Raw genomic sequence first — 27,540 nt, forward strand, 5'->3', positions numbered from 1 at the left:
CCCAGCTACTTGGGAGGCTGAGGCAGGAGAATCACTTGAACCCAGGAAGTGGAGGTTACAGTGAGCCAAGGTTGCGCCAGCCTGGGTGACAGAGTGAGAGACTTTGAGTCTTTAAAAAAAAAAAAAAAAGTAGTCTAGGCAGAGACGGGAGGACCACCTGAGGTCAGCAGCTCAAGACCATCTGGCCATCATATAGTGAAACCCAGTCCCTACTAAAAAATTCAAAAATTAGCTGGGTGTGGTGGTGCACATCTGTAGTCCTAGCTACTTGGGAAACAGGCAAGAGAATCGCTTGCACCCAGGAAGTGGAGGTTGCAGTGAGCCGAGGATTGTGCCAGTCTACTCCAGCCTGGGCAACAGAGTGAGAGACTTTGAGTCTTTAAAAAAAAAAAAGGCCTATCACCAAATTTAGCATCTAGTGATACGCTGAAGCTCCCTCTTTCCTCGTCCTGGTAGTTCAGTAAGGGTTTGCCAAAGGATTTTTACCTTATGAGAAAGATGAAAAAAATTTGGCTTTGAGGAGCTGTGACATACCAGGGTCACATGATATATAGATGCTATGCATCCTGACTTTTTGGCTGGTGTTACTCATTTTGCCTCAATTAAGTGAAAACTGTTTCCTTTTGAAATTTTTGTTGACACTGAAGCTAAGAACAAACATTGCTTTAAAGTACTTTCCCAGCCCCTCCCCGCCTGCCCACCCCTCCCTCCACAAAAAAATTAAAGTACCTTCCCTTGCCATTGGGAGGCCAAGGCAGGAGGATTGCTTGAGCCCAGAAGTTTGAGAATAGCCCGGGCCATACAGGGAGACCCTATGTGTTAATTAAAAAAAAAAAATTTAAACATTTAGCTGGTTGTGGTGGTATGCACTTGTGGCCCCAATTGCACTTGAGCCCAGGGGGCAAAGTTATAGTGAGCTGTGGTTGTGCTCACTATAACTTTTTGAGACAGAGTCTCAAAACCAACCAGCCAACCAGAAACATTTCCTTAACCATCGCTATTCTTTTTTCATCCCCAACTCTTTTTGTGAATTATGTGACCTCAAGGGTAAATGACATAAGTGTTTCCCACTTAGTGTCAGTAATCTGAAATTATAAATTCTGTAGGAAAACAATAGCATATTTTATATATTTAAAAAGGGAAGATTAGACTGTGTCCCACTTCTACTCCAAACCAATACCTTAAAATATAAGTAGAATATAGTACAATGCTCACTTGTAAGAGATCCTTTTTGTGTATTTTGTATTTTAAAGTCAACAGATTTTTTTTATGTTGTAAAGAACCTCAAAACACAGTTTACTCATATGCAAACAGTTGCTTTTTATGATTCACATCATCTCCTGGCACCAGCAGTCTCACCGATTTCCATGAAGTTGGCATTTATTGTGATTTACAGAACTTCTACATGAGATCGTGATGTTCTAATGATAGTATTTGACAAGTAATTTCACATTAGCTCCTTCACACAGTTGTCTTAAAAATATTGCGTTCTGGTGGCTTAGGTGTATCACTGTTCTCTGTGAAAAGAACCAACCAAAACTCACTGGCTTAAAAAGAAACAACTGTTTTATTTGATTGAGGTTCTACTGATTCACATTTTGGCACGTGTTCACCTGGGCATTTCCTATGCTAATGTTGTCTGGATCACAAATGAAGCTTTAGTCATCTGGTGCCTTTACTCACACGTATGGTGGTTCATGCTGACCCTTGTCTAAGAAGGTAAGCACCAGTGGGCAAGTACTTTTCCAACCTATATTTTCATCATATTTTCTAATGTCCCATTAGGCCAAAGCAAGTCAAATGGCAGAGCCCCATTTGTTATCAGCATACTGTATGGGGTCTTAGATACAGGGAGACATGTCATTAGGATTACTAAAACAGTGTATCCCAAGAAATAAACAGTATGTACATTTTCACCCCTATATAATATAATTGTGGGCAAAGAATGTTGGCTTGCAAGATGCGTACTTTCCATGATGCTTAGGTATATAAAAGCAAGATGTGTTCTAGTGGAAACACCTATATTAAATTATGTAGAATCTCTTTATTAGCAGTGAAATAGTTAATGCAGCCCAAGTATATTTTACAATATTAATTTCATTGAAGACTAAATATATCTTTCTTTGGTGTAAATTATTAAATTGTTTCTTTGGGTAAATTAATTGTTCCTAAATAAGTAGGTAATATATGTTATCATTAACCCAAAAATAAATTGTTTGTATCTCTACCAGTTAATGTACTTGTGGGTACATCTTCAGCAGGGTATTTGTTCCCCTTATTGAGGCATGAATGACTATCTGTCACAGGGAGGTTTTTTTGTTGTTGTTTTAGTCTGTTCCAGCTATTGTGTAGAAGGTTTTGGGCAGGAGAATCTAGGACCATGCCACACCAGTTCTCCCTTAATCCACTCCATTCGATTTTTCTCCCAGCTATGCTTCCAGAGTGCTCTGTGCGTTTCCAAGATCAACAATGAATAAATCTCTGGTGAGTTACTTGATTATATATGTCTCACTTTGTTTTACATTGCATTTTTTGCCTTTATGGAGTCCATGGATTAAAATGGAAAAATAAAAATAAGTAAAATTCAGGTTAAAGGAAATGCACATAAATAAAATAATGTTGGTGGGCCGGGTGCGGTGGCTTATGCCTGTAATCCCAGCACTTTGGGAGGCTGAAGTGGGTGGATCATGAGGTCAAGAGATCAAGACCATCCTGACCAACATGGTGAAACCTAGTCTCTACTAAAAATACAAAAATTAGCTGGGCATGGTGGCGCTTGCCTGTAGTCCCATCTACTTGGGAGATGAGGCAGGAGAATCACTTGAACCCAGGAGGCAGTGGTTGCAGTGAGCTGAGATCATGCCACTGCACTCCAGCCTGGTGACAGAGCGAGACTCCATCTCAAAAAAATAAAATAATGCTGGCGTGTAGACATATGCAGGTTATAAGCCATTGAACTTGACTACAAATGTGTCTCTGGTCTCTCTGATGTTGCATCAAAAAGGCAGTTACATTTGTTACATGATTGGAATGGAACCTGCAAAGAGTGTGTGCTGCATTCTTGTGAGACAGAAAGACTTGCTGGCACCAAAGTCTGGAACACTGACTTCATTGGTCACAGAGATGACATAGTGGAAAGTTTTTTTACTACCAGTCTGGAAATACACACTTGTAGCATTTGGCAGTAGAAATAGTCACTTAGTACTAAAGCACAACTTTCATGATGAGGTTTATCTCCTTGCAAGAACAGTGTGGTCCCAGACAGCTTTTGGAAGGCCCTGCTTGATACATGGCTAACACCTAGAACATCTGGAGGATTGAGTTGACCACAGGTCCTTCCTTACATAACTCCCCCATACATTTCTGTCGGTTCATCTGTACATACAGAATTTGTAGCAGATTGTTCACTATTACATTTTCTGACAAATATTTCCACTGCTCACTTGCACTTTCATTCAATGTAGTCTTCATTGATTTATTTTAATGCTCACCATTAACCTAAATTATACGCAAATCCAATGGCTATTCTCTGTTCTGCTTTTTACTTGAATCTTGTGGGGTACAGTAATCCCCCTTATTCACAGTTTCGCTTTCTGTGGTTTCAGTTACCTGTAGTCAACTGCAGACAGAAAATACAATAAGATATTTTGAATATCTTGAATATTTTGATATTTGATATTTTGTAAATTTTGAATATGTTGAATATGGTAGAATAAGATATTTTGTGTAGTATATGTGATCCAAAAGTTATGTGATATAGTATATCACATAACTTTTAGTATAGTATATTGTTATAATTGTTCCATTTTATTATTGTTTTTAATATCATACTGTGCCTAATTTTAAATTAAACTGTCAAGGGTATGTATATATAGGAAAAAACATAGTATATATAAGGTTTGGTGCTATACATAGTTTCAGGCATCCGCTAAGGGACTTGGAATGTATCCCCCATGGATAAGGGGGTGCTCCTGCGTTTCACATTACTGTTCATGACCTTCTCCTGGAAATTCTTCTGTGTTAGTTTCTATCATGACCTCACTGATGGTGCTTGTCTCTTTTCCTGAATTCTTCTACTTCTCCTTTACATAGCTTATACATGTGTTCCGTCCAATTCCCCATCTATCCCACTGTGCAGTTTTTTTTTTTTTTTTTTTTTTTTAACCGTTCTGCTCTCTGTTGTGTAGCAGTTGTGTTTCTCTCCAGCTTGGACTTCTCCAGCCTTCAGACCAGGGGTCTCCAACCCCCAGGCCATGGACTGGTACCAGTCTGTGGCCTGTTAGGAACTGTACTGCATAGCAGGAGGTGAGTGGCAGATGAGCAAGCATTACTGCCTGAGCTCTGCCTCCTGTCAAATGAATGGGGGCATTAGATTCTCATAGAAGCATGAACCCTATTGTGAACTATGCATGTGAGGGATCTAGGTTGCCTGCTCCTTATGAGAATCTAATGCCTGATGAACAGTTTCATCCCAAAACCATCCCCTCTCACACCCTGGTCTCTGGAAAAATTGTCTTCCACAAAATCTGGTGCCAAAAAGGTTGGGGATTACTGCTGTAGGCCACAGGTTCAACTCTCCATTGAATGCTTCTTTGTAGCTATCCAAAAGGCACCTCAAGCTTAACAAATCTGAAATAAAAACTATTTCCTTCTCTCTTCCTGTACATATGTTATTAGATTAGAGAGTAATTAGATTCTACCTCTCAATAAGAGGAATAGTAAGAATCTGTAGCAGTCTTTAATAAACCACAGTTTTTCCCCTGGCCACAAATTATTTACATTCCTCTCACATGCAAAATATGCTTACCTGTAGAGATAAGTATTCACCCATGGAACCATCAGTACAAACAATGCAATAAACAACCTTTGCCTCCACAAGTTTCTTCCTCCCCTCTCCTGCCCCTTTTGGGATATAACCATTTGACATAAGTTACATTCTCTGTATTGGTCCATTCTCCCATTGATATAAAGAACTATCTGAGACTGGGTAATTTATAAAGAAAAGAGGTTTAATTGGTTCATAGTTCCATAGGCTGTAGGAAGCATGGCTGGGGATGCCCCAGGAAACTTAAAATCGTGGTGTAAGATGAAGGGGAAGCAGCCATGCCCTATGTGTCTGCAGCAGGAGGAAGTGGGTGGTCAAGGGGGAGGTGCTGTACACTTTTAAACAACGAGATCTCCTGAGAATTTACTATCACAAGAACAGCAGGGGCAAGTCTGCCCCCATGATCCAGTCACCTCCCACCAGGTCCCTTCTCCAACCTTGAGGCTTACAATTTGATAATGAGATGTGGGCAAGTACACAAATCCAAAGCATACCATCCTCTTAACAAAATTTTAAGTATACATGCATTGGTCTGTGGATTCGATATTTAGAATTCACTCATTGCATAAACTAAAACTTATATCCTGTAACCAATACCTTCCCACTTACCCTTCCCCCTCAGACCTTGGTAACCACCATTCAGCTCTGTGTTTTTATAAGTTTAACCGTTTTATATTTTTATTTAAGTGGAGTCCCACAGGCTCTACAGGAAGCATAGCTTCATTTATGCTGGAGCAACAAAATACTTCAGACTTGGTAATTACACAGAAATTTATTCTTAACAGTTCTGAAGGCTGGGAAGTCCAAGATCAAGGCACTGTCATCTGGTGCCTGAGGAGAGACTTCTTCCTGCATCCTTACATGGTGGAAGGCAAAAGAGTGGCAGAGAATGAAGGCACTCCCAGTCCATTCAAGAGGGCCCTAATGCATTCAGGAGGGAAGAGCCCTCACCTCATCACTCCCCCGAGGCCTCACTTTCTAATATTAACATCTTGGTGATTAGATTTCAACATAGGAATTTTAGGGGAATACATACATCCAGACTATTGCAAATGGGATTATGTACTACTTTGTTTCAGTCTGGCTCATTTCTTCACTTAGCACAATTATCTTCCAGGTATGTGCATGTCGTTGCAAATGGCAAGATGTTCTTCCTTTTTAAGGCTGAATAATATTTCGTTACATGTATAGAACACATTTTCTTTATGCATTTATTATTGAGAGTTCTTATTACAAATGGGAATTTTTTAAAATATTGATTTAATTTTTGTTATTAAAACATTTTTAGATGGTTAGATTTTTTTTTTAAATAAATGTACTTTATTTGTTAAGGCAGTTTTAATTTCACAGCAGAATTAAGAAGGACACAGATTTCCCATATACCCTGATCTGCATATATATGTAGCCTTCACCCATTTCAGTACCTCCCCTCACCATAGTGGTACATTTATTAAAATGAGGAGCCTACATTGAGACATCATAGTTGTCCAAAGGCCGTAATTTATATTAGGGCTTACTCTTGCGGTTTTACATTCTATGAGTTTAGCAAATGTATAAGGAAGGACATGTATCCAGCCTGATAGTACCTCATAGAATACTTCCCTTGTTGTAAAAGTCATCCCTGCTCTTATTCCCTTAACCCTGCAAACCATCTCCAGCATTTTGCAGAATGTTAAATAGTTGCAGTTATACAGTAGCCTTTTCCGACCAGCTTCTTCTACTTAGAAATAGGCATTTAAGGTATCCTTACCTTTTCAGGACAAGATAGCCCATTTCCTTTTAATGCTGAATTATATTTCATTGTGTGTACCATAGTTTTTCTATTCACTTACTGAAGGGCATTTTGGCTACTTCCAGATTTTAATTATTTTGAATAAAGTTGCTATAAATACCTGTTTGCAGGTTTTTATGCTGTCATTAATTTTCACCTCCTTTGGGTAAATACCAAGGAGTGCAGCTGCTGTATCATATGGTAAGAATATGTTTACTTTTGTAAGAACAACTAAATTGTTTTCCAGAGTGACGATACTATTTTGCATTTCCACTATTAGTGAATGAGAGTTCCTTTACTCCACATTCTCACTGCCAGATTTTGGCCATTCTACTAAGTTCGTAGCGGTATCTTGTTTTAATATATTATCCTAATGTTATACAATATAATGTAACCTTTTATATGTTTATTTCCTATATGTTTCTCATCATTGATGAGGTGTCTGTTAAGGTCTTTGGTCTGTTTTATTTGGTAGTTTTCTTACTATAGAGTTTTAAGGCTGGGTGCGGTGGCTCATGCCTGTAATCCCAGCACTTTGGGAGGCCGAGGCGGGTGGATCATGAGGTCAAGAGATCCAGACCATCCTGGTCAACGAGGTGAAACCCCGTCTCTACTAAAAATACAAAACTTAGCTGGGCATGGTGGTGCGCGCCTGTAGTCCCAGCTACTCAGGAGGCTGAGGCAGGAGAATTGCTTGAACCCAGAAGGCGGAGGTTGTGGTGAGCTGAGATCGTGCCATTGCACTCCAGTCTGGGTAACAACAGCGAGCCTCTGTCTCAAAAAAATAAAATTAAATTAAAAAAAAAAAGAGTTTTAAGAGTTTTTGGAATGTTTTGTTTAACTGTCTCTTTATCAGATGTGTCTTTTGCAGACATTTTCTCCCAGTCTGGCTTTTCTTCTAATTTTAATGGGATTGGCTTTTGTAGAACAGAAGTTTTCAATTTTAATGAGGTCTTGATTATGAATCATTTTTAGATGGATTTTCACAATGGTATTATATCTAAAAAGTCATTACCTTTCCCAAGATCATCTAGGTTTTTATTTTATTTTATTATTTATTTATTTTAATTGCATTTTAGGTTTTGGGGTACATGTGAAGAACATGCAAGATTGTTGCATAGGTACACACATGGCAGTGTGATTTGCTGCCTTCCTCCCCATCACTTTTATCTGGCATTTCTCCCCATGCTATCTCTCCCCAATTTGCCACCCCGCTCTGTCCCTTTCCTTTTACCCCCGACAGACCCCAGTGTGTGATACTCCCCTCCCTGTGTCCACGTGTTCTCATTGTTCAACACCCACCTATGAGTGAGAACATGCGGTGTTTGATTTTCTGTTCTTCCGTCAGTTTGCTGAGAATGATGGTTTCCAGGTTCATCCATGTCCCTACAAAGGACACGAACTCATCGTTTTTTATGGCTGCATAGTATTCCATGGTGTATATGTGCCATATGTTCCCTGTCCAGTCTATCATCGATGGGCATTTGGGTTGGTTCCAGGTCTTTGCTGTTGTAAACAGTACAGCAACGAACATTCGTGTGCATGTGTCCTTATAGTAGAACGATTTATAGTCCTTTGGATATATACCCAGTAATAGGATTGCTGGGTCAAATGGAATTTCTATTTCTAGGTTCTTGAGGAATTACCACATTGTCTTCCACAATGTTTGAACTAATTTACACTCCCACCAGCAGTGTAAAAGTGTTCCTATTTCTCTACATCCTCTCCAGCATCTGTTGGCTCCAGATTTTTTGATGATTGCCATTCTAACTGGCATGAGATGGTATCTCAATGTAGTTTTGATTTGCATTTCTCTAATGACCAGTGATGATGAGCATTTTTTCATGTTTGTTGGCCTCATGTATGTCTTCTTTTGTAAAGTGTCTATTCATATCCTTCACCCACTTTTGAATGGGCTTATTTGTTTTTTTTTTTCTTGTAAATCTGTTTTAGTTCTTTGTAGATTCTGGATGTTAGCCCTTTGTCAGATGGGTAGATTGCAAAAATTTTTTCCCATTCTGTTGGTTGCTGATTCACTCTAATGACTGTTTCTTTTGCTGTGCAGAAGCTGTGGAGTTTGATTAGGTCCCATTTGTCTATTTTGGCTTTTGTTGCCAATGCTTTTGGTGTTTTGGTCATGAAGTCCTTGCCTATGCCTATGTCCTGAATGGTTTTGCATAGATTCTCTTTTAGGGTTTTTATGGTGTTAGGTCTTATGTTTGTCTTTAATCCATCTGGAGTTTGTCTTTAATCCATCTGGAGTGTAAGGTGTCAGGAAGGGGTCCAGTTTCTGCTTTCTGCACATGGCTAGCCAGTTTTTCCAACACCATTTATTAAACAGGGAATCCTTTCCCCATTGCTTGTTTTTGTCAGGTTTGTCAAAGATCAGATGGTTGTAGATGTGTTGTGTTGCCTCTGAGGCTTCTGTTCTGTTCCATTGGTCTATAATCTGTGTTTTGGTACCAGTACCATGCTGTTTTGATTACTATAGCCTTGTAGTATAGTTTGAAGTTCAGTAGCGTGATGCCTCCAGCTTTGTTCTTTTTGCTTAGAATTGTCTTGGCTATGCACACTCTCTTGTGGTTCAATGGAAGTTTAAGGTGTTTTTTTCCAGTCCTGTAAAGAAGGTCATTGGTAGTTTGATGGGGATAGCATTGAATCTGTAAATTGCTTTGGGCAGTATGGCCGTTTTCATGATATTGATATTTCCTAACCATAAACATGGAATGTTTCTCCATCTGTTTGTGTCCTCTCTTACTTCTTTGAGCAGTGGTTTGTAGTTCTCCTTGAAGCGGTCCTTTACGTTCCTTGTTAGTTGTATTTCTAGGTATTTTATTCTCTTTGTAGCAATTGTGAATGGCAGTTCATTCTTGATTTGGCTCTCTTTAAGTGTGTTATTGGTGTATAAGAATGTTTGTGATTTTTTGCACATTGATTTTGTATCCTGAGACTTCACTGAAGTTGCTTATCAGTTTCAAGAGATTTTGGGCTGAGACGATGGGGTCTATACAATCATGTCGTCTGCAAATAGAGACAATTTGGCTTCCTCCTTTCCTATTTGAATATCCTTTATTTCTTTTTCTTGCCTGATTGCTCTGGCTAGAACTTCCAATACTGTATTGAATAGGAGTGGTAAGAGAGGGCATCCTTGTCTAGTGCCAGATTTCAAAGGGAATGCTTCCAGTTTTTGCCCATTCAGTATGATATTGGCTGTTGGTTTGTTGTAAATAGCTTTTATTTTTTTGAGATACGTTCTGTCAATACCGAGTTTATTGAGGGTTTTTAGTATAAAGGGCTGTTGAATTTTGTCAAAGGCCTTCTCTGCATCAATTGAGATAATTGTGGTTTTTGTCTTTGGTTCTGTTTATGTGGTGAATTACATTTATAGACTCGCATATGTTGAACCAGCCTTGCATCCCTGGGATGAAGCCTACTTGATCATGGTGGATAAGCTTTTTGATGTACTGTTACAATCGGTTTGCCAGTATTTTATTTAAGATTTTTGCATCTGTGTTCATCATGGATATTGGCGTGAAGTTTTCTTTTCTTGCTGAGTCTCTGCCGGGTTTTGGTATCAGGATGATGTTGGTCTCATAAAATGATTTGGGGAGGATTCCCTCTTTTTGGATTGTTTGGAATAATTTCAGAAGGAATGGTACCAGCTCCCTTTTGTATGTCTGGTAGAATTCAGCTGTGAACCCATCTGGACCTGGGCTTTCTTTGGGTGGTAGGCTCTTAATTGCTGCCTCAACTTCTGCCCTTGTTATTGGTCCATTCAGGGTTTTGACTTCTTCCTGGTTTAGGCTTGGGAGGATGCAGGTGTTCAAGAATTTATGCATTTCTTCCAGGTTTACTAGTTTATCTGCATAGAGTTGTTTGTAATAGTCTCTGATGATGGTTTGTATTTCTGTGGAATCTGTGGTGATTTCCCCTTTATCATTTTTTATTGTACCTATTTGATTATTCTCTCTTTTCTTTCTTATTAATCTGGCTACTGGTCTATTTTGTTGATCTTTTCGAAAAACCAGCTCCTGGATTTATTGATTTTTTTTGAAGGGTTTTTTTGTGTCTCTATCTTCTTCAGTTCTGCTCTGAACTTAGTTATTTTTTGTCTTCTGCTAGGTTTTGAGTTTTTTTGATCTTGCTCCTCTAGCTCTTTCAATTTTGATGATAGGATGTCGATTTTAGATCTTTCCTTGCTTCTCATGTGGGCATTTATTGCTATATATTTTCCTCTAGACACTGCTTTAAATGTGTCCCAGAGATTCTGGTATGTTGTATCTTCGTTCTCATTGGTTTTGAAGAACATCTTTATTTCTGCCCTCATTTCATTGTTTATCCAGTCAATATTCAAGAGCCAGTTGTTCAGTTTCCATGAAGCTGTGCGGTTCTGAGTTAGTTTCTGAATTCTGAGTTCTAACTTGATTGCACTGTGGTCTGAGAGACTGTTTGTCATGATTTTCGTTCTTTTGCATTTGCTGAGGAGTGATTTACTTCCAATTATATGGTCAATTTTAGAGTAGATGTGATGTGGTGCTGAGAAGAATGTATATTCTGTGGATTTGGGGTGGAGAGTTCTGTAAATGTCTATCAGGTATGCTTGGTCCAGGTCTGAGTTCAAGTCCTGGATATCCTTGTTGATTTTCTGTCTTGTTGATCTGTCTAATATTGACAATGGGGTGTTAAAGTCTCCCACTATTATTGTGTGGGAGTCTAAGTCTCTTTGTAAGTCATTAAGAGCTTGCTTTATATATCTGGGTGCTCCTGTATTAGGTGCATATATATTTAGGATTGTTAGTTCTTCTTGTTGCATTGATCCTTTTACCATTATGTGATGTCCTTCTTTGTCTCTTTTGATCATTGTTGGTTTAAAGTCTATTTTATCAGAGATGAGAATTGCAACTCCTGCTTTTTTTTTTTTTTTCTCTCCATTTGTTTGATAAATCTTCCTCCATTCCTTTATTTTGAGCCTTTGGGTATCCTTGCATGTGAGATGGGTTTCCTGGATATAGCACATTGATGGGTTTTGGCTTTTTATCCAATTTGGCCAGTCTGTGTCTTTTGATTGGGGTGTTTAGCCCATTTACATTTAGGGTTAATATTGTTATGTGTGAATTTGATCCTGCCATTTTGATGCTAGCTGGCTGTTTTGCCCATTAGTTGATGCAGTTTCTTCATTGTGTCGATGCTCTTTAGCATTTGGTATGTTTTTGGTACTGGTTGTTCCTTTCTATGTTTAGTGCTTCTTTCAGGAGCTCTTGTAAAGCAGGCCTGGTGGTGATGAAATGTCTGAGTAATTGCTTGTTCGTAAAGGATTTTATTTCTCCTTCACTTATGAAGCTTAGTTTGGTTGGATATGAAATTCTGGGTTGAAAGTTCTTTTCTTTAAGGATGTTGAATATTGGCCCCTCCTCTCTTCTGGCTTGTAGGGTTTCTGCTGAGAGATCTGCTGTGAGTCTGATGGGCTTCCCTTTTTGGGTAACCCGACCTTTCTCTCTGGCTGCCCTTAGCATTTTCTCCTTCATTTCAACCCTGGTGAATCTGACGATTATGTGCCTTGGGGTTGCTCTTCTTGAGGAAAATCTTTGTAGTGTTCTCTGTATTTCCTGGAATTGAATATCGGCCTGCCTTGCTAGGTTGGGGAAGTTTTCCTGGATGAGTATTTTCCAGCATGGATTTATTCTCTCCATCACATTCAGGTACACCTATCAAACGGAGATTAGGTCTTTTCACATAGTCCCATACTTCTTGGAGACTTTGTTCATTCCTTTTTACCCTTTTTTCCCTAATCTTGCCTTCTCGTTTTATTTCATTGAGTTGATCTTCAACCTCTGAGATTCTTTCTTCTGCTTGGTCAATTTGTATGTTGAAACTTGTGTATGCTTCGTGAAGTTCTCGTGTTGTGTTTTTCAGCTCCATCAATTCACTTATATTCCTCTCTAAGTTGTTTATTCTCATTAGCATTTCATCTAATTTAGATGAATTAAGAATTCATTAAGAATCTTTTTTCAAGGTTCTTAATTTCTTTGCATTGGGTTAGAACATATTCTTTTAGCTCAGTGAAGTTTCTTATTACCCACCTTCTGAAGGCTGTTTCTGTCAATTCATCACACTCATTCTCCATCCAGCCTTGTTCTCTTGCTGGTGACAAGCTGTGATCCCTTGTAGGAGGAGAGGTGTCCTGATTTCAGGTGTTTTCATCCTTTTTGTGCTCGTTTCTTCCCATCTTTGTGGATTTATCTGCCTGTCGTCTTTGTAGTTGTTGACTTTCAGATTGGGTCTGTGAGTGGACGTCCAGTTTGTTGATGATGAAGTTATTTCTTTCTGTTTCTTAGTTTTCCTTCTGATATTCAGGCCCCACTGCTGTGGGACTGCTGAGGTCTACTCCAGGCCCTGCTTGCCTGGGGATCACCTGTAGCGGCTGCAGAACAGTAAGGGTTGCTGCCAGTTTCTTCTTCTGCTATCTTTGTCCCAGAAGGATACCTGCCAGATGTCAGTCTGAGCTTTCCTTTATGAGGTGACTCTTTGTATATACGGGGGTCAGGGAGCTGCTTGAGGAGACGGTCTGTCCTATATGGGAGCTCACGTGCTGAGCTGTGAGCTCCGTTGTTCGTTCAGAGCTGCTGGGCAGGTATGTTTAAGTCTGCTGCAGCAGAACTCATAAACGCCTTTTTTTTCCCCCTGGGTGTTCTGTCCCGGGGAGTTAGGGCTTTATTTATAAGTTTCTGTCATGCTGCTACCTTTATTCAGGGCTGCCCTGCCCAGCGAGGAGGCAGCCTAGTCACTGTCTGCCTGCAGAGGCTTTGTTGAGCTGCTGTGGGCTCCACCTGGCTGCTGTGTGAACTTCCCTGCAGTCCTGTTTATATGAGTGTAGTTAGAACTGCCTTGGCAATGGCGGCCCACCTCTGTAATGGCAGACTCTCTCTGTGATGGCGGGCTGCCTTGGCAATGGCAGGCTGCCTTAGCAGTGGCAGACTACCTGCGTAGTGGTGGACTGCCTCAGTAATGGCAGACACCCCTCCCCCACAGAGCTGGACTGTCCTGGGTTCAGCTGTGCTTGCTGTGAAACTCTCAATACAGAGCGTTTCAGATTGCTCTTTTTTTTTTTGTGGGGGTGGGACCAGCTGAGCCTGATCACCTGGCTCCCTGCCTCAGACCCCCTTTTTTTTTTTTTCAGTTGAACGGGCGACTCTGTCTCCCAGGTGTTCCAGTCACCTGTTGAAAAGGCCCAGGGATCTGTGTGATTTCCTGTGTGGCAACCCACTGCGCCAGCTGAAACAGCTGCACTGAGATTGGTGGCGCTTTTTTGCCTGGGAATCTCCTGGCCTGGCTCCCTGATTCAGTCCCCTTTTTATCAGTTGAATGGGCAACTCTGTCTCCCAGGAGCTCCAATCACCAGCTAAAATGGCACCTGGACCTGTGTATTTTGTGTGGAGACCTGCCACGCTGGCCAAAACAGCCATGCTGGCCAAAACAGCCGTGCTGGCCACCTGTGGGGCTCCTCTGCCTGGGAATCTCCTGGTCTGTGGGCAATAAAAATCCGTCTGGAAATGTGGCATCCACTCACCCTCCATGCTTTTGCTGGGAGCTGCAATCCTAAACTGCTCCTAATTGACCCTCTTGGATCTGTCCTAGGTTTTTTTCCTTTGTTATTTTCTACAGTTTTATGCTTCTGCATTTTATATTTAAGTCTATGATCCATTTTGAGTTAATTTTTATGATGGGCGTAAGATCTATGTCTAGATTCAGGTTTTTTATATATATATATATATATTTTTTTTTTTTGAGACGGAGTTTCGCTCTTGTTACCCAGGCTGGAGTGCAATGGCGCAATCTCGGCTCACCTCAACCTCCACCCCCTGGGTTCAGGCAATTCTCCTGCCTCAGCCTCCTGAGTAGCTGGGATTACAGGCACGCGCCACCGTGCCCAGCTAATTTTTTTTTGTAATTTTTAGTAGAGATGGGGTTTCACCATGTTGACCAGGATGGTCTCGATCTGTTGACCTTGTGATCCACCCGCCTCGGCCTCCCAAAGTGCTGGGATTACAGGCTTAAGCCACTGCGCCCGGCCTGTATTTTGTTTTTTTAAATGTGGATTTCTAGTTGTCCCCACAACTTTTGTTGAAAATAGCAACTTTGCTTCATTGTATCAGTTTACTGTATTTGTGGTTGTATTTCTGGCCTCTCTGTTCTGTTCCATTGATATGCTTGCCTACTTTTGGGTGATATTACAGTGTTTGATTAGTGAACCTTTATAATAAGGCTTAAAGTTAAGTAGTTAGTCTTCCAATTTTGTTCTTCAGTAATTGACTATTCTTGGTCTTTTGCTTCTTCATGTGAGCTTTAGAATAAGGTTTATTCTGATTTTGTTTATTAAGGTTTTATAGTATTCCTTGTATAGATCTTGTTATGTTTGTTAAATTTATACATAAGTATTTCATCTTTCTGGTGCCAATATAAGTAGTACTATGTTTTTTATAGCAAATTGCACTTGGTTGTTGCTGGTGCATTTGAAAGCAATTGACTTTTGCTTTTAACTTTGTATTCTGTAATCTTGCTTTTCAGTTCCAGAAGGGGTTTCTTTTTTTTTTTTTTTTTTTTTTAAGATTTTCTATATAGAAATTCCTGTCATCTGTGAGCAAAGTTGTGTTTTATTTCTTCCCGATCTGTATGTCTTTTATTTTTTTGCATTGCGTTAGCTAATATTTTAAGTATGATACTGAAAGGGGTAATGAGAGTGTACATTTTTCTTCCTCCTGATATTGTGGAAAAACTTTTGAGTTTCTCATTATTAAGTATGATATTTGCTGTAGTTTTCTGTAAATATTCTTATTAATTTCAGGAAATTCCCCTCTTAGCTTATTGAGAGTTTTTATCATGAATGCATGCTGGATTTTGTCAACTGCTTTTTCTGCACGTGATCATGCGATTTTTTTCCTTCTTAGTCTCTTGATGTTATGAGTTACAATAATTGCTGTTCAAATGTTGAAACAGCCTGGTATGTGCAGAATAAATCCCACTTGGTGATGGTGTATAATTCTTTTTATATATTTTTGGATTTGATGTGCTAATGTTTTTGAGGATTTTTGTATGTATTTTCATGAGAGATCATGGTCTGTGGTTTTCTATTTTGAAATGTCTTTGGTTTTGTCATTGGAATAATGCTAGCCTCACAGAATGAACTAGGAACCATTTTCAACAGCTTCTGTCCTCTGAAATCAATTGTAGGGAATGGGTATAATTTCTTCCTTAAATATTTTGTCAGTTCACCAGTGAACACATCTGGGTCAGGTACTTTCTGTTTTGAAGGTTATTAAAATAATAGGTTATTCAGATTGTGTATTTCTTCTTTGCGTGAATTTCAATAAATTGTATCTTTCAAGGAAGTGGTCCTTGGAACTAGACTATCAAATGTGTAACAGAGTTGTTCATACTATTTCTTTATTATCCTTTTGATGTCCACAGGATGTATAGTAGTATCCCCTGTTTTATTTCTGATATTAATTTCTTTCTTCTAGCCGGGCATGGTGGCTCATGGCTAATCCCAGCACTTTGGGAGGCTGAGGCGGGTGGATCACAAGGTCAAGAGATTGAGACCATCCAGGCCAATGTGCTGAAAGCCCATCTCTGCTAAAAATACAAAAATTAACTGTGTGTGGTGGCATGCAACTATAGTCCCAGCTACTTGGAAGGCTGAGGCAGGAGAATTGCTTGAACCCAGGAGGCAGAGGTTGCAGTGAGCCAAGATCGTACCACTGTACTCCAGCCTAGGCGACAGAGTGAGACTCCGTCTTAAAAAAAAATTTCTAGGGCCAGGCATGGTGGCTCACGTCTGTAATCCCAGCACTTTGGGAGGCTGAGGCAGGTAGATCATCAGGTCAGGAGATTGAGACCATCCTGGCCAACATGGTGAAACCCTGTCTCTACTGAAAATACAAAAATTAGCCTGGTGTGGTGGCACACTCCTGTAATCCCAGCTACTCAGGAGGCTGAGGCAGGAGAATCGCTTGAACCTGGGAGGTGGAGGTTGCAGTGAGCTGAGATCGAGACATTGCACTCCAGCCTGCTGGGCAACAGAGTGAGACTTTGTTTTTAAAAAAAAAAAAAAAAAAAAAATCTGTCTACTATCTTTTTTCCTCAGCCTGGATGTAGGCTTATTAATTTTATTGATCTTTTAAAAGAACCAGCTTTGTTGTTGATAATATTCTCTTGATTTTCTGTTTTCAGTTTCATTGATTTCTGCTCTAATTCCTATAATTTATTTTCTTCCTTATTTGGATTTAATTTGCTCAATTTTTTCTAGTTTCCTAAGGTGGAAACTTTAGAGTCTCTAATTTAGATAATTCTTATATGTTAATTCGATGCCATAAATTTTCCTCTAAGCTGTGCTTTTGCTGTATTCTACAAATTTTTATAAGTTGTGGTTTTATTTTCATTTTTATTTAGTGAAAATATATATTAGGCCAGGCATGGTGGCTCACACATGTAATCTCGGCCAAGAAGGCTGAGACTGGGGAGGCCAAGGCAGGAGGATTACTTGAGGCCAGGAGTTTGAGACCAGTGTGAGCAGCTATAGCAAGACCCTGGCTCTACAAGACAGTTTTAAATAGCATGGAGACATATGCCTGTATTTTCAGCTACTTGTGAGGCTGAGGTGGGAGGATTGCTTGAGCCCAGTAGTTCAAGGCTACAGTGAGGATTTTTTGTATGTATTTTCATGAGAGATCATGGTCTGTGGTTTTCTATTTTGAGTCTTTGGTTTTGTCATTGGAATAATGCTGGCCTCACAGAATGAACTAGGAAGTATTTCAGCAGCTTCTGTCCTCTGAAATCAATTGTAGGGAATGAGTATGATTTCTTCCTTTTGAAGGTTATTAAAATAATAGGTTATTTGGATAGTGTATTTCTTCTTTGTGTGAGTTTCAGTAAATTGTGTCTTTCAAGGAAGTGGTCTTTGAAAGACCAAGTGAGACCCTGTGTCTAAAAATATATATAAAGAATAAAATATTAATTTCTCTTTATTAAAAGAGATTTCTTTTTTGATCCATACATTATTTAGAAGGTATCTTTTTTAATCCCACTATATTTAGAGGTTTTCCACTTGTCTATCTGTTGTTAATTTTAAGTTTGATTTCATTGTGATCTAAGAGCACATATTGCAAGAATTGTTATTTTAAATTGGTTAAAGTGTATTTTATGGTCCACAGTGTGGTATATCTTGGTGATTATTGAGCCTGAAAAGAATGTATATTTTACTGTTGTTGGATGAGGTCTATAAATATAAATTGTATTTGTAAGAATTAAAGAGGAGAGAAACATGAAAGGTGGCTTGCCAGTTAAGACAGATTTATTTTAGAGAAAACGAACCTGAGAGGTGCCTTCTGGCTGAGTTAGGCCAGACTTTCTTACAGACTAAGAGTTTTTAACGATTCAGGGAGGGAGAGTTTATTAGAGGCTTGGACTGCTTTGTCTCTTTGTTGTGCTTATCTGGGAGAGAAAGTTGTGTGTCTGTTCCCATACATCTTTCTGCAGCTGCAGGTATTATCCCCCAAGTCTGCTTTGAGCTTCCCTATCTTAGTGCACCTGAAGGGAAAGGGATGTGCTTATGGGTAATGCGCAGTGGGCCTACTGTTTTACTGGGGCCCATTGTTTGAGGGTGAAGTTTGGCAGTTACCTAAGAGATTTTTCCTCCACATCCCTCATTCCCAAGCTGTCTTATCTGTGTTTTACTGTCTGCTCTTTCTGACTCCTTGTAGTTAGAAGAGAAGTGATTTCCTTGAAATGCATGAGGCTGGAACTTAAAGGGGCGGTGTTTGTCTGAGATGATGGTGTTCCTGCTCTGTCAGTATCATTGGTTTATGTTGGTATTGAACTCAACTATATTGTTACTAATTTCTGCCTGCTGGATCTGCCTGTTTCTGATGGAGGGTGTTGATGTCTTAGATCGTGACAGAGGATCCATCTTTTTCTCCTTCCAATTCTGTTTTTGCCTCATGTTGGCAATCTATTGTCAGATACATACACATTAAGGATTGTCATCCTCTTGGAGGATTAACTGCTATGTCATGATGAAGTACCATTCTTTATCCATGATAACTTTTCTTTCTTTGAAGTCTACTTTGTGTGAAATAAATATAGTTACTCCTGCCTTCTTTTTTGTTGTCAGAGTTTCACTCTTGTTGCCCATGCTGGAGTGCAATGGTGTGATTTCGGCTCACTGTAACCTCTGCCTCTTAGGTTCAGGCGATTCTCCTGCCTCACCCTCCCAAGTAGCTGGAACTATAGGTGCCCGCCACCATGTCCAGCTAATTTTTGTACTTTTAGTAGAGACGAGGTTTCATCATGTTGGCCAGGCTGGTCTTGAACTCCTGACCTCAGGTGATCCATCCACCTCAGCCTCCCACAGTGTTGGGATTACAGGCATGAGCCACTGCACCTGGCCACTCCTGCTTTCTTTTGATAACTGTTAGCATTGTATATTTTTCTCTGTTTACTTTTAATTCGTACGTGGTTTTATATTTAAAGTGGGTTCCTTGTAGACAACAGATAGTTGGGTCTTATATTTTGATCCACTCTGACAATCTCTGTTTTAATTGGTGCATTTAGACCATTGACATTAAAAGTGATTATTGATATAGTCGAAATAATATCTGCCGTATTCGTTATTGTTTTCATTCCCATATTGTTTGTCTTTCATTCTTTCTGCCTTTTGTGATATTAATTGAGCATTTTATACGATTCCATTTTCTGTTCTTTCTTGGCATGTATTTTTTTATAGTTGCGTATTTTTAAACTGTTTATAATACTATCCCACTTCACAAGTGGTGTGACTGTTTTCTAACGTATTTTTAATTCCTCTCTTCCGTCTTCCTGTCCCTTTCATTATTGTCATCATTGATTTCAGCCGTATGTTAGTAATCATGTGTATGTATATACTTGCGTATATTTGTACATATTTTCATGTACAAACTGTTATCTGTTGGATTGGTTAAGATACTCTCATTTACTCTTTCTTTACTGCTCTTCCTTTCTTTATATAGATCCAGGTATATGATCTATATCTTTTTCTTGGGTAGTATGAAAATGATAATTTAAAAATTGTTTTGATTGATACTTAGCACATACAATATGTTAGGCATGATTCTGAGCCATTGCACATATATATTTAATAGACATTTTACATCAGAGTTTAAAACTAGGAACCCATAGATTCATTAGTAGTGACAAATTGACATGTTTTTAATCCTATTTGATAACTAAAACTATCATACAAATTTACTATTTAGGTTTACAATAAATGAGCATACAGATGTTAAAGAATTTTATTAGAAAGTTTAGGCTGGAAGAGAAATAGGTAGCACAGTTGAACAGTAAACAGATGATACACATTATTAGCAAATGATAGACAAAAGTATTTCAGAAGAAAAAATACTAGGACTAAAAAATGAGACTGAGTTTGTAGCAGTAGAAATATAGCAGATAACATTTTGGGGCACTGTGATATGCTAACTTAAACTGTCATTTAATATGGAACCACAGTCCATTGTGCTCCTCATTATACCAAATAACTTTTAGAACTAATAAACTAATTCAGTAAAGTTGCAGGATATTGTGTCAATATACCAAAAGTATCACTTGCATTTCTATACCCTAGCAGTATATCTGACAAAAGTCAGAAATCCACTTAGCATAATGTCAAAAAGAATAAAGTACTTAGGAATAAATATAACCAAGAAGGTGAAAGATGTGTACATCAAAAAACATTATTAATGAAAGCAATCATAGGAGACACAAGTAAAGAAAGGTTTGTTTCTGAAAAAGATTTGTTGAAACAACCATACTGCCCAAAGTGATCTACAGATTCAAGTCAGACTTTACCAAAATTACATTAGCATATTTCACAAAAAAATAAAATTCTCAAGTTTAGAATCATAAAAGAGTAAAGCAGTTTTGAGTAAGAAAGGGCAAAGCTGGAAGCATTACACTTCCTTATTTTTTTTAAGATGGAGTTTCACTCTTGTTAACCACGCTGGAGTGCAGTGATGTGATCTCGGCTCACTGCATCCTCCAACTCCCAGGTTCAAGTGATTCTTCTACCTCAGCCTCCTGAGTAGGTGGGATTACAGGAATGCACCACCACACCCAGTTAATTTTGTATGTTAGTAGAGATGGAGTTTCTCCACGTTGGTCAGGCTGGTTTCAAACTCCCGACCTCAGATGATCTGCCCACCTTGGCCTCCCAAAGGGTTGGGATTACAGGTGTGAGCCACCACACCCAGCCCTGATTTTAAACTGCATAGCAAAGCTGTAGTCATCAAAAGAGAGTGATACTGGCATGAAAACAGACACATAGACCAATGGAGTAGAATAGGGAGCTCAGAAATATATTAGTCAACCTGGCCTGAGTCGACTAATTTTCAACAAAGGCATACAAGTACACATGAGAAAACAAACTCTTCATTAAACAATGGGAAATCTGGTTATCTACATGCAAAAATATTGGACCCATATTTTATACTGTATACAAAAGTCAATTGAAAATCATGGCAAGTTGTGAAAACAACCTAAATGTCTGTAGACACTTCACTGAATATAGAACATGTTAAATAGTTGCACATGGTGGCTGCAATCCCAACACTTTGGGAGGCTGAGGCAGAAGGACTGCCTTAGGCCATGAGTTCAAGACCAGCCTCGGTAACGTGGTGAGACCTCATTTCTACAAAACAACAATAAAAAAAAAAAATCAGCTGGGCATAGTGGTATACTTCTGTAGTCCTAGCGACCCAGGAGGCTGGGAAGGGAGGATTTACTTGGGCCCATGAGGTTACAGTGGTCTATGATTGTGCCACTACACTCCATCCTGAGTGACAGAGTGAGACCCAGCAGCAGGATGGTCTGGGTGGCCCTTTTCTCTGGAGAGAGGCTGGTGCTGTGAAGGTGCTGGGAGTGACTCTGCTTAAAGAAATGATTACCATGTGTGTACTTGGTTATCAGGAAAGCAGCGTAAGTCCTACAAGGCAGACATCCCTAATTTTTGGAAAACACAGTAGGAATAGGCAGGTTCCAAACTTTTCCATATGTGAGCTCATTTTTCTAGATAACTTTGGCCTGGTCAATTGTGTGGTCTCAGTGTCATCAAAACCTATCTCCCAATAGTCCAACCTTGGCAATCACTTGAATTTCTATCTTCCAAATCTTGCAGTAAATTTAGAGATTAGGCTTCCACATATTGATTTTGGGGGACACAAACTTTTAGAATATACTCGAAGTGGTCTGTAGTCCTATCAATAGGCCTTATTCTTTTAGTGAGCCGTTCTTGATTTTGAACTGTGGACTTCACAAGTGTTACTTTTTTCCTTCTATTTTACGTGGGACCTGATGGCTAGAGTGGGTTGGCGTTGTGTATTTTCCCTCACCTAGGTCATTTAGCCTCTGATAATACACCAGGCTAGGCTCTGATTAAGTAGTTTCTCCTGAGTGCAGGTCTTGTTAAAAACAACGCAGTACTCTTTCATATTTCAGAATGATTTGCCTTTTTACCTCTTGCAGGTAGAAGCAGGAGGGGAGTTATCTCCAATATTTACTGTAGGAGCCTATTTAAGCTCCTAGAGGTAAATTTCACAATAGTGTGGAGTCACCCCTATGACTGGGTTCCTCTGGAGTCTTTAACTTTTAGAGTTGTCCACACTGAGCCTGTCAGAATTTGTCAGTTACAATTCAGATTTTCCTGCTCCTGCGCTGGTTCCCATGTGGTTTTTGCTAGTGAATCTCTGTTCCTGTTTTTGCCTATCTGTATCTCCAATCTTGGGGCAGTGGATTGTCCTGTGTTCTCCCTCCCTTAAAGATCCAAGAGAGTTGCTGTTTTTCCAGTTTCCTCAGCTTTTTATTTGTTGTTAAGATGGTGAAGCAGGAGCGTCTGCAAGAAACAGACCTCTTGAATACTGAATTGGGAAGGAAGGGGTGATTTCGGCTGGGAGCAAGGTAGCATGGTTGCCTAACAGCCAAGCTCATCCAACAAAGCACAGCTCTCTGCCTTTACATAGGTTTACAACTCTAGATACCACATGCCAAAGGGTCTTGGGTTTACAGCTTCCTTCTGCTGTGGGGAGGCCTCTTTCTTTGTATGTGGCTCCATAGACATGTAAAGTAGCTAAGGCACATTTAAATCAGTATATAATTAACTATCTGTTGTTTTGCTGGTAATAAGGCTCTTGTTAGAGCAACTAGTTCAGCCTTTTGAGCATAGGTTCCTGTAGGCAGTGATTGTGCTTTCCCTACTGTTCCTTCATTTGACCTAAAATTATACATCACCACTGCATATTTGGCTGTGCGAACTCCATCTGAAAGGGAGCTGCTACCATCTGTAAAATAGTCTAGGTTTGAGGGTTTTTTTTTTTCCCCAAAGACTGATCCTTTGTTTTTTTCTGCTTGAGAACACCTTGTCTACTACATCTTTACAATCACGTGATGGGAATTCTTTTGATTCTCCTATAAGCAACAAAGCAGGTGGATTTAGGGTCAGTTATATTCACAGAACAGTCCTTGATATTTAGCCATTCTTGGATGAGACAGCTAATGATTCTCTTTCTGGTCCAACAGTGTTCTTACAGTGTGTGGCACTCAAATGGTTAACTCCTGTCCTAGTGTTAATCTGCCAGCTGCTTGGGCCAGCAAGGTAGTCGCGCTACTGCTCTAAAACAGTGTGGCCAAGCCAATGCCACTGTGTTTAGTTGTTTAGATAAATAGGCCACAGGTTTATGCCACAATTCTAGCATTTGTGTTAAAACTCTTAGTGCTGTCCCTTTTCTTTCATGTACGTACAAGAAGAAAGGTTGGGAGGCCTGAAGCTGGGGCTTGTGTAAAGGCCTTTTGCTGTCTCCCAGAGGAGGGACTCTTTCTTACCCCGCTCTGTAGCTTAGCTAAAAGTGAGAACTTCGGGATCCAAATGCAGCAGATAGCAGTTGCGTCGTTAGAAGCAGTGAAGAGGGTGTTAGTTTAAGTAACAAGGCAGAAAACTGTAGATTAGAAGATGAGAAAAAATAAACGAATCGTAAGTAGGATTCGCTTAGCCTTTTGCGTTGTCCTCTTCAGCATTCCCCAGGTAATGTCTGGGACTTGTGTTCTAGACAGGCATGAGTGTTTCTCTCCTTTCAATCCATTGACAAGGATGCAGTCTCTTGGCTTGTGCTGGTACTGGAAATTCTAGGGTTGTGCCTGTGCTGAGAGACTTTTATAATCTTTGTTAAAGACCAGGTTAGTGCTTTAAGAAAAACTTGTTGTGCTTTACCTAGATGATACTTTTAAACTTTTAACCAATATGTTTGCATACACAATTTCTTTTTCAATTAATGTTTTAAAACTTGCTTAGGCCTTTAAGACAAAATTTATACAACCTACTTGGATAAATTCCCTTCTATAACATTTTTATAACTTTCACTGACACACTCAGACATGCGTAAACTTTCTCTGTTTCATAATCTTCCTAAGGGTGCAGTCTTATAACTTTCTTAATATTTCTTTCCTTCTTCCTTTATCTTTCTCTCCTCATCTTTCTGTAGACTCCGTTTCTCTCTTTGCCTTCCTACGTCTCTTTCTCTCTCTCTCTTACTCTCTCTCTCACTAATTTTGTCTGTTTAGGTCAGTGATGTCATCACTTGTAGTTTGCTTATTCATTGCCATAAGCCAATGGGCTATGCAGTGAGCCTTGGACTCAAGATTAGACTTTAATTAGGACTGTTTCAAGATTTTATATTAAATAAACTAAGTAAGCTAAGTCCCTTAATTATGTGGTCTTTACTAGACTGTACTCTTCCCTTGTTTACCTGACTTATCAGTAAACAGTGTTAAAGCATTAGGCCTGGAGAATCTGTCTTTGCCTTCCTTAAAGGAATTTTTATGATATTAGTATTAACTTAGCAACTGACTACATTAATCATTAAAATGGTGGGGCCGGGCCCAGTGGCTCACGCCTATAATCCCAGCACTTTGGGAGGCCGAGGCGGGTGGATCACGAGGTCAAGAGATCGAGACCATCCTGGTCAACATGGGGAAACCCTGTCTCTACTAAAAATACAAAAAATTAGCTGGGCACACGGTGGCGGGTGCCTGTAATCCCAGCTACTCAGGAGGCTGAGGCAGGAGAATTGCCTGAACCCAGGAGGTGGAGGTTGTGGTGAGCCGAGATCGTGCCATTGCACTCCAGCCTGGGTAACAAGAGCGAAACTCCGTCTCAAAAAAAAAAAAAAAGATGACAAGTTGAAATTGGTAACATGAAGTTTAAAAGGAAATATGAAAATATGTCTGGAAGCAGAGACTTAAATAATATACTTTAAACAAGTGCTTAAAGCCACAGGTAGGATAGCTTAAATCTCGCAATTGAGTGAGCGGGCGGGAGCACTTTACCCGCAGTTTTCTGTCTGTTACGGTGCAGCACGCATTCTCTCTCCAGTTGGGCCCTGCCACACTCACTCACAATTACACACCTCGAACCGACCAAGTCAAGAACAGAGGCAAGATTGCTAGTACCCGCCGAGAGACCGAAACAAGTTCAGGTACTGAAGCCAGTTACAGAGAAGCGAAATCAAATCCCAAGTGCCGAGACTGGCATGCCTTGGGTGTTCAGGCCACGCTGCCACCCAGAGCTGGTGGGCAGGTTTCCCAGGATCTATCCTACCGCGTTTCTGTTGTCTGTACCTTCCAAGTACCCGTTTCTTCTCGGTGTTCAGCCACTAGGTGGATCCACACTGCAGGGGCTTTCCTGCATTGCTCTGGTGAGGCTTTCCACCGGGCCAATACCTGCCCAGGAGTGCTCTCAGGAATTGCATTGCAGGAGCAGGCGGGAGCACCCCACAGGGATACTCCAAAGGGCTAGGCAAACCACTTGAAAGGCTGTGCCGGCTGTCTACCAACCGAAACTCACTTCTGGGTTAGGGAACCAAATGAAGCAGGAGCGGCCGCAAGAAACAGACCTCTCGAACACCGAACTGGGAAGCAAGGGGTGATTTTTTCAGCCAGGAGCAAGGTAGCATAGTTGCCTAACAGCCAAGCTCGTCCAACAAAGGAAACCTCTGTCTTTATCGGCTTACATCTGTAGATACTATATGTGAAAGGGTCTTGGGTTTACAGTTTTAGAAAGTACATGTGAGGGGGTCATGGTCGATGAAGTAAGCATGGGGGTTTGACAAGATTGAATGGGAACAATAGAGGGCATTTCTCCATATCACCCCCACCCTTAAGATCACCTGAGATCTTAAGGTTGGAGGGGTGGGGGGGTTAATCTTTAACCTCCAGGCCACTGACTTCATGCTTGCTATGTCTCAACTTTTACTTCCTCTTCCTTTGAGACAAGAGACAGGAAAGAGGGGTTTCTTTCCTCAGTGGAATGATGACTTTCAAGCTTCTTACATGCAGATATAGAAACCTGGAATGTGTTTCTAAAAGTACCTTGTGTATGTCTATGTGCATAATCGAAGGATTTTATAGAACTATGAATATGATTAACTATATTAGTATACTTACTAATATTGAGCTTTATTTGTAGAATAAACTTAGAAAGTTTCTCCTGGTGAGTGTTTTTGTAGATTCTGCATTTGTTCCTTTTTTCTTTCAGTCTCTTAAACGATGATCGGTTCAAGTACCATACAAATTCTGATACTTTCCAAATATTTCCCTTCAGCTTAGATATCTTTTCTGAACTCTGGGATCGTATATTCACTTGCTAGTTGGACATCCCCATGTATGATACCTCAGATGTTTCCAATATGATGTGTCTAAGTCTGTGTCATTGTATTTTTAATTTTCTAAATTTTCCTGTGTAGTGCCAGCACCTCACTAGCCGTGATTATGCATCATCTGGAAGTAAAATTCCCCACTCTCTGCACAACAAATTAGTGCCAAACTCTTTTTTGTTTCTCCTTTTCCTTTTTAAGTATTACTTCCCTGTTCTGTATTCTTTTTTTTTTGAGACGGAGTTTCGCTCTCATTACCCAGGCTGGAATGCAATGGCACAATCTCAGCTGACTGCAACCTCTGCCTCCTGGGTTCAAGCAATTCTCCAGCCTCAGCCTCCCAAGTAGCTGGGACTACAGGCGCGCACCACCATACCCAGCCAACTTTTGTATTTTTAGTAGAGATGGGGTTTCACCATGTTGACCAGGATGGTCTCGATCTCTTGACCTTGTGATCCACCTGCCTCGGCCTCCCAGAGTGCTGGGATTACAGGCGTGAGCCACTGCACCCGGCCCCCTGTTCTGTATTCTTAGCGCTCTATGATAGGGTGACTGTGGTCATCTATCACTCTGTTTTCTTCCCCTCTGGCTCTTCCTGAAGTCCTTACCCATTCTCCCTCTAGGCGACTATTAAAATGCATATTTGGTCATGTGACATACTTGTTCTTACAGGTATTTACACACATTACAGTCACAAATGAGTGTAAATATTACACAAATTTGCACATTACGTTGGTGGTTAGGAAAATAGTATTCACCCTAGGGTGGACACAAGCAGTCATTTGGCATGTAGGAAGGAAATGTTCAGATGCTTGTGTACATTATTTTAATTTATAAATAATTTAAAAATAAATTCTGGAGATAGGTCAGATGTTTAAATGCAGAATCACTCCCTAATCAGTTCTTTCAGTGTTGTGTTCTCTGTCAGCACAGCCCAGCATCATTCACCTAGACGTGGTTCTATGTGTAGTTCCATTAATGTGGTGTGTGTTCTTCATGTTACTATGAGTCGGCTTTGGTGTGGCCTCACAGTCATGAGAACACATGGTTCACGTGGATGTTCTAAACATCTTTGGTTTTTCAATGAAGTGCAACCTTATAATACAATATGAAACTTAATTTTCTCCTTTCTTACTGTAGTCAACATTGAACTATGTCTCTACTGATTCATCTCCCGTATTGTTCCAGGTATGTATTTGTAATTTTTGTCATCATAC

At 40.0% G+C, this 27,540-nt stretch overlaps 1 protein-coding gene across 15 annotated transcripts in view; it reads left to right on the top strand.

Moving 5' to 3' along the window:
* LOC128932312 (uncharacterized) overlaps positions 1 to 27,540 on the top strand; it is a 68,917-nt gene that overhangs the window by 1,276 nt on the left and 40,101 nt on the right. For 6 of the 15 annotated variants that reach the window (XR_013519562.1, XR_013519553.1, XR_013519555.1 and 3 more), the window contains exons 2-3: positions 1,581 to 1,719; positions 2,430 to 2,484. The gene's annotated coding sequence lies outside the window, so the exon portion shown is untranslated. Of the gene's footprint in view, positions 1 to 1,502; positions 1,720 to 2,429; positions 2,485 to 27,463; positions 27,512 to 27,540 lie in introns of all 15 variants that reach the window. The other 9 variants (XR_013519566.1, XR_013519567.1, XM_078329535.1 and 6 more) reach the window with 3 other exon arrangements.

The sequence above is a fragment of the Callithrix jacchus genome, chromosome 1, assembly GCF_049354715.1.
Source record: "Callithrix jacchus isolate 240 chromosome 1, calJac240_pri, whole genome shotgun sequence".
NCBI classification, from domain to species: Eukaryota; Metazoa; Chordata; class Mammalia; order Primates; family Cebidae; genus Callithrix; species Callithrix jacchus.